General features: G+C 41.5%; 1 pseudogene; it reads right to left on the bottom strand.

Annotated features, from left to right (window-relative positions):
- Window positions 1-7,623: 7,623 nt before the first annotated feature.
- On the bottom strand, window positions 7,624-14,908 carry LOC124973453 (SWI/SNF-related matrix-associated actin-dependent regulator of chromatin subfamily B member 1-like; annotated as a pseudogene).
- Between the last annotated feature and the right edge of the window lie 2,716 nt (window positions 14,909-17,624).

Genomic DNA, 17,624 nt, shown 5'->3' with positions numbered 1-17,624 from the left:
AAGGAACATTTTGTGACTTTAGTCACCAACAGATCTTCCCTTTTTTGGCCTTGTTATGGGTCTTGACCATGTTCCTCCCGATTCCCCCACCCTGTCCCTGACTCCACCCCCATCCAGCAGAAAGTAGCCAGACTAAACACCACCTTCCAATATAAAACAAGAAAGGGAGGAATATAAGGTCACCCCCCCAGGTGCCAACATGGTGTTGGCTGAGCTTCTCTTCCTGATTTTACCCTCATAACTTCTTCCCTGCAGCAAACCAGTCCTTGCCACCCCGTCCCAGGACCTCAGCAATAGGGCCCCATCCAATCAACTGCCACCCTGCCTCTCTCCCTGAACTATTAGCTCTTCCCCAGCTCTATAAAAGAGCATGTATTTTCAGAATAAAGCGGAACTTCTCCCGTGATTTGTTTTGGACTGTGGCTCCGTGAACTTCTTTCACCTATCACCTACACCACATCAATGGACTTGATGAACTGAAGTTGTACGACTAAGCAATGTGGTAAGGCCTTTATTTGTTCCACTTATCTTGAAATGTGTTCATGAACTCATTCTGCAGAGAATCCCTATGAATGTAATGACTGTAGTAAAGGGGCACTCATCTTCACAGATGTGAACAAACTCACTGGAGAGAAGTTCCATGAATGTAAACACTGGTAAATTCTTGAGTTCCATACACCTTCACACACATGAAGGAACTCATACTGGAGAGAAGCCCTATGAATATAAACAATGCAGGAAAGCCTTGTTCCAGTTACATTAGACATACGAACAAATTGATATTGGAGAGAAGCCAGTAGAATGAAAATAGTGTGGTAAAGCCTTCAGTAGTCCATTTAGTCCTAAACAATGAAGAATGCATACTGGAGAGAAGGCTCACAATTTAAAATTGGTAAATCTTTTATTTGTTACATTTGAATTTTTTTTAAAGTGACAGATCATTCTTTATTCCCAATTACCTTCAATGACAAGAAAGGAAGAATACTACAGAAAAACAAAGTCTTTGAGTGTTCAAAAAGACAAGTGTAAAAACTCTGGTAAAGACATCAGATGTTCCACTTCTCTTTGTATGGTAACAAGATTTTTATTCCTTTGACAAAATACATGAGAAAATCATCTTAAGGGAGGAACAATTTATTTTGGTTCACAATTTTAGAAGTTTCAGTTCTTTATTGGTTGGCTCCATTGCTTTGGACCTAAGGTGACAGAATATCATGGTGGAAGAGTTCAGCATAGCTGGCTATCTCATGGCAGCTGGAAAGCAGAGGTAGAAAGAGGAATGGGCCCGTTACCAGATGTATCCTTCCAGCTCACATCCCTAGTGGCCCACCTCCTGCAATCTGGCACCTTCTAAAGTCTCCATTACTTTCCACATCTTCAACATTGGGTACCAAGTCTTTAGCACATGAATTTTGGGGGAACATTTTGTCTTCAGGTAGGCCATTTCAATTACATAAAAGACGACATGTGGGGGGGATTACCCATCATTTGCCTGCAAAACCCTGGATAGATACCACCATTGTTATTTATGTTCGTAATCAAGATTACCACTTCTAAGCAACTTAAGTTATCTTTCTGGTTTTGGTTTTGCAAAGCTCTCCTTAAATGTGATCATAATTTTCTATATAAATTGTTCCATTTGCAATTATAATCTACACTTGAATAAAATTGGTATCTATGGAAACTCCCATTTTTATATTTTATATTGATAGTTTATATCACAAACAAGTGTCCCATTTGTTTTCCAGTTTTTCTATGAAAGTCATGTGTTTCTTGTGTGATCTGAGAATCTAAGTATGTATATGAAACATATGATTGGATTAGTTCAATGGTGTCACATGATCACTAAATCATGTGAACTTTTAATGTACATAGTAGCTCTATGAGAGCAACCTGCCAGATCCCAGCCCTGCTCAGGTACAAGGACATGAATTTTGACAGAGGTCACTCACACTCAGCAGGATGCCTGCACATAGAGAGTAGTCCTGCCTACCTCATGGGTATGTTTTCCACCTTCCTGATAAAGTGGGTGAAGGAATATCCAGTGGTCATATTGAAAAAAACAACTACACCTCCAACCTCAGCCAGTGTGTCTTCATTCTAGGAATCTGAACAGATGTACAGGTGAATAGCAACATGAAAAACTTTGTGTTTGACTTCTGGATGTTATTTGTATTGTCCTCCCAAGTGGACAAGGCCATGACTGGATAACTAACCAGCAAGAGATTAACATGTTTACAGATGGTAAGAGGCACAAGGTCATAAATGGAAGGCGTTTGTACATTCTTGCACATCAGCATCATCTCTGGTGGTCTCTTACCCTTCATCTTGAAAAAACCTTGTTGTTCTGTGCCTCTTGTCATTTTCTGTCTTCTACCAGAGACCTACCAGAGGGATGATATTTGAGAAGGTTTTATCTCTGTGATATGTATGAGAACAAAGGAAGGACTAACCTGTTGTAATAATGGAGAAACTGAGGTTCAGAGTTAGGAAAGTGACCATTATCTCTGGGAGAATGTGGGGAAAACCATATGAATATGAATGTAGACCATGAAATTCCAGACTTGGACAAATTTCCTTGCCTAATAGCCTTAGTAATAACAAGAGCAACAGCAAAAATCCTCTGGACCCAAGCTATTGAATTTGTGTTAGACCAGAGCTTACATACCTGAAAGTATGGTCACCATGTGTAGATCACTAATAAAAGGAAAGACACCCAGTAATAAGTACCCACAAAAAGAAGAACCTCATTAAACCCCCAGGAGTCCTGCTGCTTTTCCCATCACAAGTTTCTGCCCTGTGTTTCCCAAAGGTAACACATTCTCTAATTCTTTTTTGAGCTTTGTTAAACAATTTGAATGGAATCATGCAAAATAGTTTTAAAGTGATTTATTTTTTAAAAGGTTATTTTTTATTGTTTCTGTCATTTCAGTATAGTATCCCATTTAAAGACACCCACTTTATACAACCAGAGAAATGAAAAGTTGTATCCCATTTGTGTACAATGAATAAAAAAATAAAGACATCCATTTTATTTACCCTTTTCTATTTATGCATGCTTTAGTTGTTTCCTGTTTGGAGAAGTGCCAATAATGTTGTTGTGAGATTTCTTTTGCATGAGGAACATGTGGAGCTATTTCTGTTGGTTATACAGCTGAGTGGAACCATTGGTGCATGGTGTAGATGTCCATCTCTAGGACTCACTGCCAAGGAGTTGTGAAGATGGTTGTGGTAGTATGCACACAGGTGTGCATGTGAGTTCTCCTTGCTCTGTATCCTCACAGCATTTAAAGTTTTCAGTGGATTTTAAACATTGTACAGTGGCATCCAATCCTCATTTGAATTTTTATTTTACTGATGCCTTTAAATATGTAATCTTTGGCCACTGATTATCTTTTCATGAAGTGTTTGTCTAAATTTTGTCCTTTTCTCCCTGGGAATTCTTATATTTTTCTTATTATTTTTCCTTTCTTGTTAATAGGAGGAAGATTTAGATGGGGTTGCTAGAAGGTCCATTGTTCAATAATGTCTGTTCCAGAAAAAGACCAGATTGCCCATGGATCATATTGCTTGCATTAGTCGTGGAAACCCCCTAAAACCATGCACATGAAATCCTGGCCCACACCCATATCAACAGGGATCAGGTCCTTATTCTCACTGAACACCCACTGGCTTAGGCTGATTCACATCCAGCTGCTCATTTCACAATTGAGAAATTGAGGCCCAGGTATAGAAAGAGACTGGTCCAGATGATAGGAGGTGGACAGAGTCCAGAGTACTATGTAGTGTGCCACACACCTCATCAGGCTTGACTTTGAAATGGTAGTCCCTAACATATTGGGGCCCTGCCCATCCCCTAGCCACATGGGGCCATTTTCTTCTACACATCTGCATGGGAAAGCACACACACATATACTGATTTCTAGATGGGGACAATAAAGATGGGATCAGAGAGGCGAAGAAGGTAAATAACAAGAAGAGACAGAAACCTTATGAAGGGGAAGTTCACCCATTATTCTAGCTAAATTCCCTAGGGACTGTAGCAGATGCAGAAGGATCTACAAAGATTCAGGATTTTGTTTGAGTTAGGAACCTCCCCAAACACCCTGGAGAGCATGGGACTGGAGTCCTGCTGTCCAGCTGTGTGGGTACCTGAATCTAAAATTAGCCCACTCACCGTGATAAAGATGGGCTACAATACATAATTTAGTTTCATTCTGAATAAATTTGAATACTTGAATGGATTAGTTCAATGGTGTCACATGATCACTAAATGATGGTCTTATTTCTCCATTGCAAACTCACTCTATTCTGATTCCCTGAAAATAAGGTATCTTCTACCAGGTCTTTCATAACACATGAGGCTCTGGTGAAACATGAGATTCCAGAACTCTTAGGATCAATAACTGAGAAATGTATGTTTTTTATAAAATGTAAACATGAGTGGTAGAGCTCTTGCCTAACATGTGTAAGGCATTGGATTCAATTCTCAGCCACACATTAAAAAAATAAATAAAAGTAGTTCATTCATTTACAACTTTAAAAAAAATTAAGGTTACCATGGTTTGGTTAGGGTCACAGAAAAGGTACAAAAATTCTGGACCATCTTTTCTCAAATTAGGGTTCCTGGCAACATTCAAGAATCTCACGGTTCTGAAAAGTTTATATTTGTATAATTTTTATGAAGGATATGACATGGGGCAGAAAGATTAGAAGTCCTAAGACCAAAGGACTTGTCAGGTAGGCTGTGTTGATGCAAGCAGCCCAGGTAATGGTGTTTTGAAGGAATCAACTCTGGTTACCAGACATGCATATTCTAGAGACTGTCCCTTTTCCAACTGACTTTGAAGGGGACACCCAACAGGACAAAATGTTCTCTTGCTGTGTCCCAACTCTCTGAGGCACTAGTTCATCTTCTTTTTCTGGTTCATCATTCAACACACATATTAAACACTTGCTTTATGAAATCTAGTAATTGACACCATTCAATGAGTAAAACACCAACTTCAAGTTGAAGAACCACCAATTTGGACTGGACCTCACAATATATCATGTCTATAGAAAATTAGGTGTGATGCCCTCATGGCCTCCAGTAACTACAGATGCTTTCTCCCAAATATTGATCCGGGTAACAAACTAGGACCAGCTAAGAAGTGGGTGGACTTTAGGTCCAGAGGGAGGTTCTTGTGTCCTCACAAAGCATGGGAGTTTTATGTGGAATGTGACTGGGCAGAGATTCACAGAATCCTGAATCTGGTGATCTTAAAATTCCTATAGAGGGATAAAGTCAAGGGATCACACCTGTCATAGGAAACAGGTCAAATATTATGGATGAGGTACCTGATCCCCTTCACAGGAGTGGGGAGGCTGCAGCAAAGATGGTAATTGAGGGTCCTATCCTCAGCATATTCAGTTCTCACCTCTTCTCCTTCTCCTCCATTCCACATCAACCCGTCCCACCCACAGCACCTCAGGTCCCAGAACTGGGGTTTTGATGAGTAGTCTGCCCAGAAAGAGATGTGCTACACAGGGACTGGATGAACTCTGGTCTGCTGCCTGGACAGGACATGGCAGGCAAAGGAACCCAGACCACAATAGTGTCCTGTGAAGATGTAGAAGAGGCCAGAAATCCAAGTCTCCTGTGGAATTGGCTGTCCCCTGTCCCATCTCTTCCATCTGTGGCCCCTGGCATTACAGATGCACTGCAGAGTTCTATCATCCCCTCTGCTTTGTCATTCAACTGCCTGCATGTCAACTTTCCTAGTGCAGAACTGGAGATTCATGTGTGCTTCCTGATCAGCTGAACAACCAGACCACAGAGGCAGACATGAATGACAAGGTGCACTGCAGTCTCAGACAGTCTGGGGTGCTGTTGTGGATATTTTCTGTGCCTGGAAAGGACAGGAGAGAGACCAGTGTTGGTGAACCTTTCATATCTCCCTTCTGGCTCCCACTCAGAGCAAGAAGCATTCCCAAATTTGGCTCTATAACCAGTTGCAATCTCAGGGTCAGCTGCAGCCCAAGCCACACCCCAATATGTACAGTAGCCCCAGGGGCAGCTCTAGAGCCAGTGCCAGCAGCAGAGAAGGGTTCCTCCAAGGAGAGCACTGGAGTCAGAGCTGGAGCCAGAGCCCTCCCTCCCTCTCCTGTGACTCCAAAGATGATAAATACTTTCCAGCAACCCAAAATAATGACTGTCCAGATTAACAAGAGTCATGAAGTAGTCATTCAAATGAGGTAAAACAGGCTCTTGAGCTAATCTGATATTTGCTAGTCCTCAGTCTTTTAAAAGTAATCCCGACAAAGATCACCTAGGTAAAACACAAAATCTTTTTTTCCTTAAGCCAGTTTTCTGTAAATGTCACTAAGAGCAGGAAATCTCATGTTTTATGTATAGAGAATTGCATTGTGGTTTTATTCCACTGTACTGAATTTTGCTTTAGAATACCCTTTAAATAATCATTTTTAGTTATAGCCACCTGAATCACACATCTTCTGTGACTTATATCCTCTGTCAATTACTTAAATCTTCTCATTTTGTCCTTTTCCTTTATTAGAATACACCAGTTACTTTATTTTCATACCAAAATCTTTCCATATAATGTTCCTTCTCATCTAAAAGTATGATCTTTTTCTTCATAACTTTCCTTACCTATGTACTTCCTGATATGTATAACTTTTAAAAAATCTCCTTTTCTTTCTTGGGTTTCTTTTTGTCTTAAAATTTTAACATTCATATTTTGAAATATTCCTTGTAAAATTTTGTATTTAGATAAATTATTTCTTAATGCAATATTTATGGTCTTTGTAGTTCTTTATCAAAACAGAGTTTGGAACTTTATGCTTTCCTTGTTTATAAAATTATATATGTTTGTTGATTCAGTAATTCATAGTTATTGAAGGTCCAGGAAGAAAAAAACCTTAAAATTGTTATTCATGATAATATTTTATAGATCCTTGTATATTGTCTTCTTACAGACTTAAGAGGTCAAAGGTACTTGATTTTATTATTAGCAATTGATGTTTTAGTGTTTTAACTTATAAGCAACTTGCATGTTTTACCATATTAATAAATGTTTATTCCTTTTATGATTGCCCAATTTATCAATTTTAATAACTTTTTAGATCACCACTGGCAAAGAAGTTATCAATCATATTAATATTTTATTATTTTTGTTAAATAAAAACTCTAAAAGCAATGGGCATTGTATTTTCAACAAATGAGAGAGAAAAGTACAATCCCAAAGGGTTAACAACTTGGGCAATAACAAGATAATTTTTAAGCCTCTATGTTAGTTAGTCAACAAATTTAAATTAACTTATTTGTTAAAGATTTATTTAAATGAACTAAAAGACGTTGGTCCTATGGTGCTTTTCCTTCTTTCCTTCTTTCTTTTTTTAACCTATTGCCTTTTATTTAAAAAATGCTTCTAGCCCTGCCTGGGACTCATATGTGAAAACAAAACAACTCAGAAAGAAGTTTCCTCCTGACCCCAGACACTGTGGGAGGGTGTTGGGGAACAGGACTAGGGCTAGGCAAATGGACCATGTGCTGGGGGAGGGTAACCTGGAGACCCCACCTCTGCAGTTTACCCCTCCCCCATCTCTCGAGATGGCACTGTATTATCTCCTTGCCAGGAGAGGAAGAAGAGGCAGTCCAGTCATCTGAGATGCCTGTGGTAGCCAAGCGTCAATTGGCTGGTTACGAGCTTGGGCAGAATTGGCAAGACATCTCATCTGCCCAGTGTTCCTGACCTGGTCTCAGATCTCTTCCTTCTCAGCATCAGTCAGGGTCTCCAGCAGCAGGCACCACTGGTCTTCATCACCCGTATTCTGGATAGCAATCTCTTCTGTGGGTCACGGGTTCTCACTGGAGGCATAGTCTTCTGATGCCAGCTCAGTTGTCCCCTTATGATGCATGTGATGATGTGCAAACTTCTTGGGTGAGTTTTCCTGCTGTGACATGTTCACCAAGGAGATTTTCCCACATGTACATTCAGCTTGATGATGACACAGTGGTCCCATTGGTCCTCCAAGAGGTAATGTAAGAACCCAGAAAGCACTCCAGACACAGGAACTCACATAAGAGAGTTTATTAAGCAAACAGAGTGTTTCCCTGCAGGGTAAGAGAGAAAATGAGAGGAAGAGAGACAGAGAGAGAGAGAGAGAGAGGGAGAGAGAGAGAGAGAGAGAGAGAGAGCATAAGATAGAGAATGAAAAGCCAGGAGGAGAGAGCATGAAAGCAAGGAGGAGAGAGAGATCATTAAAAAAAAAATGGTGGGGGAGCTATCCTTAAACGGTTGAATTCCACAGGTTAACAGGGGACCAGTAACAAAGGATACTTGCAAGCTGACTGATGAACCAATAGTTAGCTAGGGTGACAGATTGACAAGAAGTTGGGAAAATGACTGCATGACTGCAGTGTAAAGGGTGGGGGAGCAACTTTTTATTATATTATATTCCCCCATTTCTGTTTTTGTAAGATCTTACGTTCTCCAGTGCTTTCCCCCTTATCTCTCCTTCCTGCCAACGTGACTAGTCCTGGTTTTGCAAGTGAGATGTAAAAAGTCCATTCTCCCAGGGGCAGTCTCCAACTTCCAGACTTCCAGAGGCAGATGGCTTTCATGGACTTCATTTCTTCAATTTGACTGATTCCCCTATTTCTACACTAACTGCCTGTCCCCAATTCTGGCTTCATACCTCCTCTAGTTTTAGGAACTCCTTAGTGCTGTAGGGAAAGGGAGTGACGACCGCTCTGGCTTCTTCAAGCTGGAAGGGGGCAGTGTGGGGCAAACAGTTTGGAGTTCACTTTTTAGAAATCAGATCGATCGAAGGGTCCATGGTAGAAGTCTGGTTGGGGAAGAGCAGGTTGTAAAGGCATCTGGGGATGGGTGCTTCTATGAGAGAAGAACAAAAGACATGAGTACTGAAATGAGATGATATAATATAAATGTTGCAGAATCTGGAACATGTCAATGAATATCATGAAGATGACAGAAGTCAATAATCTCTCACCAGAGAATGGAAGAACTGAGAAGTTGTTCCCATAACAAGGCCTAACAAAGGCTGTAGAGGACAAGGCCTTTATTTGGGAATTTTAATATTGTCCAGGTTATCAGGAATGTAAACACAACATTTAGTAGAGATCTCTATATTTCTGTTACTAGCAAACATAGATTAAGCCTACTTGTGTCTGTAGGCCTTAAACTGACTAAAAACTTCTGACTCTGGCAGCTTCTCTTGATAGTTTTCATGCACATTTGCCTAAGAATCTCTCTTTTGTAGCTTCCAGTCTTTATTCTAGGGGGCTAACACAAGTGTATATTTTAAGTTACATTTAACTATTGTTTTTTTTAAATGCCCAAGAATGATTATATTTTGGTTTTACTGTTTTTCTAGGTGTCTAGGATCAAGCTGTTCAAATTTACCTATTCCTGCTTCATTAAAAAGTCAACTGAGTTTCTACAGGGATCACTCATGGGGAACTTGAGAGCATCTTCTTAGCTCCATTAGTGCCATCTGTTAGGCAGGGTCTCCTCAATGAGGTGGCTTCCCCTGGAAGCACCAGGGATGTCTCCCTTTTCCAATGACCCTCCTCTGCAGCAGGTGCACTGATTGGCTTTTTATCCTCTAGTGGTCTCATCAACCTCCCTGATCAGGAGGTCGTGTGACCCAGAGTTGCAAAGCTCCTTAGGGAAGTCCTCTTGTTCCCTGGTTCAGGCTGACTTCGAGGGAAAGATACTGGTTTTTCTTGGCCTCTGTATTTAATTTCAATCTCTAAGTTTGATCTTAACCATCCAGTAGGCCAGTCTCACCAATTATAAAGTAAGAGTGCTGGGCTTTAACTTCAATGTCTACAACTTTACAGTTATTTACTCTTTTATTTAACTGGAGTATTTATTAGGACTGGAAGTTACCATTATATACTATCTGTTCTGTAGATGATGGTTTATTATCACAAGTTACTTAGGTTCTGTGTTCTTGAAGCAGTACCTCTGCAAAACAGGTAACATTTTTACAAAATGAAATTAGCAAGGGTAAAAATATATTCAGCTTGTATAATAGCTGTCTTGAATTTTTCGCTGAGCTCTACATTATATCCCATTTGAGATCACAGTAGTTTTACAACAAGAACTAATCTTTTGAATATAACTTTAAAGAAGGTAGAGTCTGGCTTATTTTGGAGCCACTCTAACATGCAGTAAGGTGGGAGGGGAGGCAGAGCCTTTTCTCAGGTAAGGCGTGGCTCTTTACAAATCTTAAGTGAAGTGTTCTAATTCTGATGTTGATCTTCACTCCTTTTTAAATATCATTTTATGAAATTTACATATATTGATTCCTGAGTCTATGTGAACATTAGTTAACACAATTTAACATTGTATCTAAAACATGAATGAAAGAAAGGCTGAGAGAGCTTTTAACTTTCCTTTTGTGTGGCAAAGTGGCAAAATGCTTTCACGTTTCATGATGTTAATCTTTAAATAAATCAGGCTCTCACTAACTTTTAGAAATACATTTACATTTAAATTTTTTTTTATCTCAGTGTAAAAAATAACAAATTTTACATATACCCTATTGATGACAGGTCTTATAATAGGACATTAAATGATAGAATTAAATCCCCAATAACATTTTCTCTTCTTATCAGTTTAAAATTACCATTACAGACAAGTTTAATTTGGAGAATAGCAGTTTGATACATTTTCTGCTTTAAAGGCTTGAATACCTGGAAAATATGAACACATTTAATATACAAAGAATGAACATTCCACAATTATTACCAAATTTAGTTTTTAAAGAAAAATTTAGACTCTGTAACATAGTACAATACTTTAAGAGTTGTTGTTTAACCATAATTGTATAAACCCCAATTTTTAAGACTAGTTGTTCTGAAGAATAGAACTTAACAGACATATTAAGAGTATATTTTACAAACCTGTGAAAACACCAGTAATATTTAAGTATGTTACTCCATGGAATTTAAGGACTTGAGAATACTCAATGTTATTTGATAATTAGCATTTTAAATTTGTAAATTAATCAAATGTCTCTAACAAACACATTTGAGTAATCCAATACATGTCAACTCTAATTCACTAATCTTATTGTAAAAAAATACCAAGATATCAGACAAGTGTACCAACAGTATTTGCTGTCTTTCCTGTTGAAGAAAAGTTCTAGAAAAATTGATGTTAGATGTTTTATAACATCAATATTCTATTAGTTTGACGACCTGGAGACTTGTGAGATAATTTTAAAGACATTTTACTTCTATTAGTTTACCCAATTTAAATTGAATATTTTTACCTTTATTTTATTTTTATGTGGTGCTGAGGATTGAACCCAGTGCTTCTCACCTAGGCAGGCACTCTACCACTGAACTACAACCCAGCCCCATAAATTGAATCTTTTTAAATTATGTGAATTAAAAATATTTGGATCCATGTTTTTAAATTTTAATTTTATGCATGTTTATATTTAGTTGCACATAGACAGACAACACATAACACAAAAGCAAAGGCCTTGTAATGTTTATCTCCATTGCAATGTAGCAGATGTTCAAAAATAACTCGAGTTGGATAAAAAGAAATGATCAAAATTATTAACCTAGGTATGTAGGATCAAAATTATGAGTTCACAAAGCATAGCATTTAAGAAAAACAAAAGTCCTACAAGAAAAATGATTATGGCCATTAATTATATCATGAGAGAGTGAGAAGAAGAAGGGCAGAGATAAGGGGTGAGAGGGAGAGATAGAGTGTTCTGTGTTGCAGCCCAGGAGAAATTTAAAATGGACACTTTTTTTTTCTTGGGTTTGAGACTGGTCTCCCACTGTACCTTCTGGCTTTCTCCATTCACATTTCAATGTAAGCCTTGACTGAGATCTGAAAGGAGCTGAGATAAGGGGTTCTAGCAGAAACTTGATGCCTAGTGCATTTAACCCTTTTTCCTGGTTAGTAATCAATTCAGGTTTGGATGCAGAAAATTGTGAAATATTATCTTCCACTACTTCTGAGGAATGGGGCTGCTGTATCACACTCCTTACTGGGACATGCCACTGACTGTTGGGCTGGTTACTCCCTCCACACTGGCCACTTCCCATAGGGGGGACTAGAATATGTATGCGGGACCTCATGGCAGGAGGACTAGGTAGGCTGGGCAGGGGAATGGAAGCATAAACAGAATGGGGTAAAGGAGATGGAGAAGAAGGGGCTGGAGGGGCCTCTTTCACAGTGGACTGGTATTGGGGTGGTTTGTTACCTGAGTTGATGTTGGAGGAGGAGGAGGGATTAAGAGGGGAAGAAGAAGCCAAAAGGAGGTGTTTTGAGTTTGCAGGAAGAGTAAAGAAGTGCAAGAGAGAAGAGAGTTGAAGATAAGGATTCCCTTTCCATCTACCTGTTGCTCACAGAAGCTGTGTGCCATTATGTGGCCATTTTGGATTGATTATTGAAAAGGTACTGTAGCCAAATATCATTAAATTTTGATGGCTTTAAGCCAGGGGTCAGGTGAAGGGTTCTAAAGTTGTCTAATAGACATCCCAGGGGTGAATCTGCTGGAATGGAGAACCCAGATCCCATGGTGGAGACTGATACACCCAAGTTAGTGGCCAGTGGTCCCGAGGGCAGAGTAGTCGCCTGGAAATGAGAAGGCAGCACAGAGAAGGGGTCATCACACAAGCATCAGTCTGTGTGCCAGGCAAAAGCCAAGAGAGTTGAGGACCTGACATCAGGATTTTTGAGACAGAGAGAAAGAGAGAGAGAGAGAAGAGGAGCCTCAAACCTGAGAGAGAATCTCCACCATAAAATCAGGAACCCATCCAGCAGATAAGACTAAGGGTGCCAGCCATAACTATAAAAGTCATGGCTATGGGTACCCCCACCCCTCAGCTGCCTGGAGGGCCCTGGACACTCAATGATCACTTCTCAGGTCGGCAGAGGAGAGTTTAAGTTGGCCTAGGGGAAGCTGCCTAGGGAACTCACCAATCTGAAGTTTGCTGATGAATGCAGAGCAGAGCATCTGGGCTAATGGAAGGTGAGGCCGTGTCTGGGGGGCAGTGGGGCTTCAGATGGGGTTCCACTTGCTTAAGAGACAGTGGAAGAGCCCATCTGAGTCACAGCAGCAATGTAAGAACCCAGAAACCACTCTGGACACGGGAACTCACATAAGAGGGTTTATTAAGCAAACAGAGTGTCTCCCTGCAGGGTAAAAGAGAAAAACTAGAGGAAGAGAGAGAGAGAGAGCACAAAAGAATGAAATAGAGGACAGTGCATGAAAGCGAGGAGGAGAGAGAGAGAGTGGCAGGGGAGACATTTTTAAGCAGTTGAATTCTGCAGGTTAACAGGGGACCAATAACAGAGAAGGATACTTGCAAGTTGGCTGATGAACCATTAGCTATTTAGGATGCTCAGATTGACTAGAAGTTGGGAGGCGGAAAAATGACTAGTGTAAAGGGCAAGGGAGCAGCTTTATATTATATTATATGCAGTGCGTGAGGTAGGACTTGATCTGCTCTCTGATGGTCTGTACAAATGCTAGTGGGTTCAAATCCAGGTCATCACAAAGGATTTCTGAAAACATATTAGGGGCCATAAGTTTCTCATTCATGTTGCAAGGAAAAGCATCCCATACCTCATGCCCATCTATCTCCATGTCCAGCGGATGGGAACTGAAGGATCATTGAAAATACTGTTCCTATAAGATGGCTTCCCAAGAAAAATGGAAGGATGGTATGACTCGGAAGGGGGAGAGGAAGTTGATCAAACATTAAACCTCTCCTAGAGCATTTCTGTCTGGTAACAATGGACCCTGGGGGAAAGAGGTTAATACTGAATGCTGGGCCCTAAACCTTGACCTTCCCCCATGGCAAATTAGTCCTAAATAACAAGGGGCAAGATTTGAGTACTCATCCCTCAGGGTCTGGACTCTTATCTTCCCAGACAACAATGAGTTTCAACCTTTTTACAACTACTCTCCTAAGTTAAAGTTTTAACCTGTTCAACTAGCGCCTGATGGTCAAAGCTGCACATATCTGCCTTCAATGATTATGTCATTGTACCCTATAAAACCAACATCCCCTCTGTAGCTGAGGGCCATTTTCCCATCCAGAAAGTGAACCTGAGGGCACCCAAGTCCTTGATGGGAATAAAGGCTTCTCTGAGTTCGTTGAGGTCTGCTTTCTGTCCTTTTGTGCTTACAGGCAGCATTACCTCAGATACATTGTGACAGATTGCAGCTAGGTCATGATCATCAAAGCAAAGGAGAAAAGTTCTCTTCTTCTCCCAACCCATGTGGGGCCTTTTGATGTTGGTGGAAAGTGGCACAGCCTCCAGATGAAGGGGGATGTTGGGCAGGGTGTGTACCCAGTGGCTGTTCCTCTTGGCCTTCTGTTCCCGGAGGTTGGTGGGGCTCTGTGCTGATTGACACAGCCTTGTACTTCTCATCATCACCATCCAGGATCTTCTCCACATCTGAGGCTTTTAAGTCTCACTGGTGGACAGAATGGTATATCCATGATCATGTGAGATGCAATGATTTTCTTCCTCTTTTTTTTTAGGGATACCAGGGATTGAACTCAGGAGCACTTGACCACTGAGCCACATCCACAGTCCTATTTTGTATTTTATTCAGAGACAGGGTTTCATTGAGTTGCTTAGAGCCTCCCTGTTGCTGAGGCTGGTTTTGAACAGACAATACTCCTGCCTCAGCCTTCTGAGCTGCTGGGATTACAGGGGAGCACCACCATGCCTGGCTGTTTTCTTCCTCTCTTCCACAGTGGCTAGTTGCCTTCAGAGTGAAGGGTATCTCTTGTACAGAGAACTGTAGCTGATCATGTAGAATTTGTGGTCATCCTCCAGCTGGAACTTGACGGACTTTTGCCTGATGTTTTGCTCAGTACCATCAGCCCCATTGGAGTGCTGGAGGCACATAGCCAGAACCAGGATGTTAAGGATCAGATAGGCTGGTGTGGGGCTGGGATTATGTTTCCTTTTTTCCTTTTCTTTTTTTTCTTTTGTGGTGCTGGGCATTGAACCCAGGGTCTTGTTCATGAAAGAATCCCACCATCTGAGCTACAGCCCCAGTCTTATTTCTTTTTTTAATGTAGGAGAACTCTCATCCTCAAGCCCCCTTGGTGCAGTGCAGACAGTGCTCCTGCAGATGCAGAGCACACGTGCACGCATGGGCAGACGCAGAGCACACGTGGGCGCATGGGCAGACGCAGAGCACACCATGCGCGCATGGGCAGACGCAGAGCACACGTGCGCGCATGGGCAGACGCAGAGCACATGTGTGGGCATGGGCACGGGCACCACAGACAGAGGACACTGAGGTGCAGCGCTGGCCTGCCAGGTGTCAGCCTCCGGAGAACAGGGCAGGAGGGCTGCAGATGCCCATTAAGGTGAGGTGGCTGTCAGGTGAAGTAGTGAGCAGCAGACAGGAAAGAGCACTGGAGGGTAGGGTTGGCCGTGGACAACTCCTTCAGATCACAGCTCTCGAGAAACTTGTAAGACCACATAAAGAAAATATCAGACAGGTGTCTGTCCATTTTCCCACCCCTTCTACAATAAGATAAACTGAAATATTTAGGGTCCCATTTCTTGGCCACATTTCCTCATTCCCTAATTTATACGGAGACCAAGTTGTGCTACAACAGAATAAAAACCAATTTCTTTTTATTTCTTTAAGTCTTCCACCTTTAAATCTTGACTAGACATGATATTACCCATAGTCTTGTAACTCGTGTGCTTTGAGGGATTTCTTGAGTCACCGTGAAAACAAGAACGAAGAGCAGGCCTTCCTGAACCGAGTGGGTGTGTGTGTGAAGCTTTCCCCCAGCTCTGTCTACTCTTCATTTTGAGACAGGTCGCACAAAGTTGCCCAGGTCACCTCAAACCTAAAATCCTCCTGCCTGGGCCTCCTGCACCACTTGGGTTTCAGGCCTGCAGTACCCTTCCAGTGAGCCTCGGTGTGTTCTGAGTCCTCCCTGGGACTGAACTTTAGGTCTGTTCCATACGGATCATGGGGTGTCCTATGAGTCCCCACCAGGATCAGACTCTATTCTGTCCCACACTGTCCATCGACAGGTGGCCAGGCACCCCTGCAATACAGACGGCAGCACTAAAACTGGCTTCTTCCTACCCTCCACAAGTTATCAGTGGTATGAGCACCCTGGTCCCTGATGAGGACATTTCAGGGTGCTTGGTGAGCCCCTAAAGGGATACATTCTAATATGTTCTCAGGGTATTCAAGAAGTTAGCTTCCTTATAAAAGAATATCCCTGAGATACCAAAAATTGAGGTGCATTGACAACTTATGATTTTCTAAAGTAGTGAAGAACACAACAACCTGGTGTAAGTTTAAAAGGATTTGGAGGCACGTCTGGACAGAACACAGTTAGGTAGATTTTTTTTTTCCTTTATTGTTAATTGTAGATGGACACAATATTTTTATTTAATTGTTTTATTTTTATGTGGTGCCAAGGAACAAACCCAGTACCTCACACATGCCAGACAAGTGCTCTGCCACTGAGCTACACCCCAGTCCAAAGTTAGGTGGATTTTAGTAGAAGATTTTTTCATGGTTGTTTCCTTACCTCATGCCCCAAAGATGGATGCCTTGTGGTCTTGATATGATATGATACAAAACATGTCTAAGGATAGTGAATGGTTTTCTCAAAGGGGAGCCATTTTCTTCTTATAGAACCAGCACTATGAGTTTTTATCTCATTTAAAACCAGATGACCTACAAAAATAAGGAATTAGGGACTTATGTCCTGAGCGGTGGGGCCTTCTCCTCCCCCATTGGTTTCCACTGGTTCCTTTATGATCCCTGATTAGAATATTTTCCAATTCCTTCCACCCCATTGGTAACTTTAGAAAACCTAATTAGAATACACTTTATTCCCCATTGGTCATTTCAAAATTCACACCTTGGCAGGAGTTGTCATGGTGATGAGACCTCAGTGGGGGGAGTTGTCAGGGAGATGGGATTTATTGTAAGCAGGGTCAGGACTCTCCCTTGTCTTCTCCTCCAGCGGCTTCTTTCTTATACCCTGTCCCTGCCATCTTGGTGTCACTGAACTCCTACCTAATGAAACCAGAGGTGCTCCACTTGAACCCCCTCCCTTCCTGACTCATCTCCTTTCAATGGCTGCCTGCCTTTCTAAAACCTGTGCTTCGCTGGCCTTCATTTCCTCAGTACTTGTGCACACCCAAAGACATTCAACCCAAGAGGACTTTCCCACCTCAAGAGAACAAAGGGAGGTGGACATAACCCAAGGTGTATTTATTCAAATAACCCAGTAAGAGACTGTGCAGTCAGTCCCCACCAAGGAGCAGTGCCAAGTATCCTTTTCCTGGGCAGCTGTTCAGGTCAAGCGTTGGGCAGTCAGCCCTGACCAGTGGGCCTTGGCCAAGTAACCTTGAGTCAGGGATGACCACTGACCACTGAGCAGAGTGCCTGTTCACTGCCTGCTTTGGGTTTGGTTGCTGTGCCCTCTTCTGTGTATAGAAGTTAAAATTCTTGTCTTGCTGACAGAGCTGCTTAGTCTCTGAGTGCTTCAGCTCCTGGGGTGCCCAGGACCCCAGTATTTCCAACACAGGCCCCAGTCAGATGTGTGGGCACCC

The sequence above is a fragment of the Sciurus carolinensis genome (genome assembly GCF_902686445.1).
Source record: "Sciurus carolinensis chromosome 19 unlocalized genomic scaffold, mSciCar1.2 SUPER_34, whole genome shotgun sequence".
NCBI lineage: Eukaryota > Metazoa > Chordata > Mammalia > Rodentia > Sciuridae > Sciurus > Sciurus carolinensis.
Note: the sequence above shows the minus strand (reverse complement) of the source record. Positions and strands in the feature narration are given on the sequence as shown.